The sequence below is a fragment of the Arachis duranensis genome, chromosome 7 (assembly GCF_000817695.3).
Source record: "Arachis duranensis cultivar V14167 chromosome 7, aradu.V14167.gnm2.J7QH, whole genome shotgun sequence".
NCBI classification, from domain to species: domain Eukaryota; kingdom Viridiplantae; phylum Streptophyta; class Magnoliopsida; order Fabales; family Fabaceae; genus Arachis; species Arachis duranensis.
Genome location: NC_029778.3, coordinates 11,184,640 through 11,188,467, shown reverse-complemented (window position 1 = coordinate 11,188,467; position 3,828 = coordinate 11,184,640). Strand labels below are relative to the sequence as shown.

Sequence of the window (3,828 nt, the reverse complement as noted above, 5' to 3'; positions counted from 1 at the left end):
GGTTTGGTTCGGTTTGTTCGGTTTTTCAATCAATTAAAAAAAAATTCTACCATACTACCTCACAAAGTCATAACATGATATATTTAGAATCATTTATTTTTTGAAGGAAGAAATTACTTTTAGACAAATTACCAAACATAATCATTATATATCAAAATCAATTTTACAAAAGTTAGAATGCAAACAAAGCTTACCTCTACAACAGGGCCTATTCTAAAAGTTTCCATGACCTTTTCTTTAAACACCAATGTAAGAAGTGGAATGAGTGCAAAAGGAATCTGAATTGACTAAACCACATTGAGCCATTTATTCATAGTATCCAATGAACTTTCTGATGTATTAAAAACTATTGTAGCTATCATTGTTGGAACAATAGCACTAACTTCTAGTAATCAATCACCTTTACCATGGCTTTATATTTAGCTTCAAAAACCCTTCAGTTATGAATTGTCCTGCATATGTTCCTGCAATGGTTTTCCAATTAGAACTTGTAAATAACAGAGTCAATGAACTGAGATTTAGAGTTAAGCACTTACATATTAGTCAGAGTGTCATATTGGCAACAAAAGGAGACAACGATCCTAAAAGCTCCATACTTGTCAAATTTCTGGAAACAACAGGAAATCATAAGTAATATCACATTTACGGAGTACAGTTGGAACTGGAAGGACAAAGTATTGTGACATGACAGCTCAATTCTGTGCTTACAAAGTCACCACTCAAATGCAGGGACCCGTAGAAAAATAAAAACCAGCAAAAACACAACAACAATCAGACTCAAATAAATTAAAAACAAGAGAAACAATCAGCAAAAATAAAAAACAGCAAAAACACAACAACAAATAAATTAAAAATCAGCAACAATATCAGCAACCAGCAACAATACCAACAATAAAGTTATTCAACAAAAGTAATTCAACCAGCGATAAGCAACAATACTCTGATTTCAAATATGCTCCAAATTTAATTATTCAAATCTGCTTCAAATCTAATTTCAATATCTTCCTATCAAGATCCAGAACCAGTTTATCTGATTTCAAATATGATTTCATACTAAATCACTTCAAAAGTTTCTTTTTATTTTATATTATTCTTCCAAAAAAAACTAATAATAAACAAAAGCAGTTTATATTATTTTTCCAACCATAACAAGCTACCAACAATACAAACAGAAGCACTTTCAGTAGTTCAAAACAGAAATTAGTCAAATTACATACCTGATTCGGTGGCTCCGACTCCATATCTGACTTGAATCGGTGGCTGGGTGGGAGGTGCTAAGTTGTGGGTGGCCAGAAACGCGGTTGGGTGGTGGCGTGGTGCTGTGCTGGGTGAGTGGGTGGTGCTATGCTACTGCTGGGTGCGAGGGTGGTGCTAGACTGCTCACTGCTGGCTGGGGTTGGGGCTTCGTTGTGCTCTGTCCGCGAGGAGGTCCTGGGAGCAGTGAGAGGAAGGTTCGGAGGCGCTAGGGGGGAGAGTTCGGCGGCGCTGCAAGGTGGTGAGAGGAACGGTCTCCCTAGCGCTAGGTGGGTTCGCCGCAGGCCTCGAGAGTGCAGAGAGCGAGAGTGTGAGAAGAGAGTGGCTACTGGCTAGGTTTCGTTTGGGGGTGGGTGTTGGGGTAAGGGGGTTAGGTTAGGTCAGGTTCGTTTGGGCCTTTCTGGGGAGGGGGGTGTTGGTTTTTTAGGGTTTTTTTTACTAAACCGGTTCGGTTCGGTTAGGGTTTTCCTGATCAGAACTGAAAACCGAACCGAACCGCAAAAAAATCTGCAAAACACATTTTTTCGGTTTTTTCGGTTTTCGGTTTTGTTCGGTTTTCGGTTTTTTCGGTTCGGTTGGTCGGTTTAGTTCGGTCCGGATCGGTTTTGAACACCCCTATGCTTTAGTGCTAGAATATTGTATTTGGACTTGAAAAGAGATGTTAGTAAACTATACTTTTAACACACATATATGTATATATAAATACAATTTTATATTAATCAGGATTAACAATTAGTTAACAAATTTATTGATATAAAAAATCTAAATACGTCAATGAAATGCTAATATAAATATAATATTGACCAAAGATGCTCATCAGTATAAATAAAAATTGTTGGTTTAAACTTTTCTCCTAACCAATATCTTAAGGGATTTGGTATACTTTAATTTTGAACAAAATGATTTTAAAATATTTTATAAATTACAATAATTAAAATTACGATACAACTTAGATGATGATTTTTTTTAATATGATAAAGGGCCAAAAGCCCAACAAACAAAAACAAACTAAGCAACTACACAGATAAACTTTGCCCCTCTCAAATCATCAAACACCAACATAGAAAGAAAAAGGGGAGGGGAGTCGAAGAAGATGATGGCTTCTATATTGCTTTGAGCGTGTTTTGCAAGTGCATCAGCACTAAAATTGGTTTCACGAGAAAGCCAACTTTGCTTGAAGCTCACGAATCGCTCGGACCAGGAAGGTGCTTTGGTGTTGTGACCAAAATCTTCTAGGAGCTTTATGGCACATGTAGATCTATTTTGTGTCATAATCCTGAGAGAATTTTCTTACAAGTTGGGTAGCACTTTGCTGTTGAAAGTTAGGGTGAATCTTAGTCAAGTTCAAGTTGGGTTAGAATCTGGACTTGTCCCATATAAGAATGGGTAGATCTTAGGGAGAATTGGTGTTTGTAATCTGTTAATAAGATAATGAAATTCTATCATTGTTGTGATGGAGACTGAATGTAGGCTGCATTGCATTGAGTAGCCGAATCAGGATACATTCATGTGTCACTCTCTATTACTCTCTTTGTTTCTAATTTTGCATCTTATGAGACAAAAATAAAAGTGTCTCCTGATTTTTCAACTCATCCAAGTCTCACTATATTTGTTCCAAAAGGTCATTGTGTTCTCATTTCTCTCGTATCAGGAGATAAAAGCAAAATATCTCCTGTATTCTACATAAAAAAGTAAAGTTACATGCAAAGTTAGGAAATGGTTGTCAAGATTCAACCCCCTTTCTCTTAGCCACTGATTACAATCATCCTCCTTCAATTAGTTTTTGGTGAAAATATCTAGAATTTTGTCTCCAAATTTGATAACATTGCACCTAAACATTTGTTGCCAGTAACTTTCCTCTTGAATGGCAAAAACTTCATATTTTCTCCAAAAGTCCTTCTGGAGTTTATCAAGAAAAGGGTTAGCCGTGAATGAGAGATTGCGATTAATACCTTAAAAGAATCCACTGCTTTTCCTCAAAATGTGGCCAAAATTGTTCTTATTCCAGCTCATAGCATTTTTCACAAAATCAGCAATGTTATCAAGAAGATTGCCATTCTTATTCCAGCTATTTCTGACAAGATCATTATAATCCTCATGAAGGATCCAAGGGGACAAAAATCTGAAAGGTTTCTCTTTCCTATCTTCGAGGCATCAAAGTCTAGAAAGATTGGGAGATGGTTTGATTTGAGCTTAGGAAGATGTTTAACATCTACAGTAAGGAACATTTCATTAAACTCAATATTACATAAGGAACGATCCAATCTGCGTTTGCAATTACATATTTGCCAAGTATACGGGGGACACATAAACCCCAAGTCCTTGACATTACAGTTTTTGATGCAGCTGCTGAAACGAGTTGTGTACTGGAAAAGATTAGCATTGTTGCCTATATCTTGTAGAAAGACCACGGAATTGAAATCATCTCCCAAACACCAAGAGCCAATTGTATTTCTTGCTAATTTTTCCAACCTATTCCAAAGGCCAGCCTTAGAACGCACTTGATGGCTGTCATATATTGCTGTAAACCACCACGAATGGCCTTGATTATCATTAATTTTCATGTGGATTAAT

At 36.6% G+C, this 3,828-nt stretch overlaps 2 long non-coding RNA genes across 2 annotated transcripts in view; both read right to left on the bottom strand.

The window, feature by feature from the left end:
• The window catches only part of LOC110273934 (uncharacterized), a 6,975-nt gene extending 6,591 nt beyond the window's left edge, over window positions 1-384 (bottom strand). Inside the window, exon 1 of the long non-coding RNA XR_002365453.2 lies at window positions 231-384. This is a non-coding gene — a long non-coding RNA (uncharacterized LOC110273934). The remainder of the gene's footprint in view (window positions 1-230) is intronic.
• A 15-nt stretch (window positions 385-399) lies between these two features.
• On the bottom strand, window positions 400-1,624 carry LOC107457682 (uncharacterized). The gene is made up of 3 exons (XR_001585864.3): window positions 1,218-1,624; window positions 537-607; window positions 400-464 (listed from the first exon to the last, which is right to left on the bottom strand). It is a non-coding gene; the product is annotated as an uncharacterized LOC107457682 (long non-coding RNA).
• Between the last annotated feature and the right edge of the window lie 2,204 nt (window positions 1,625-3,828).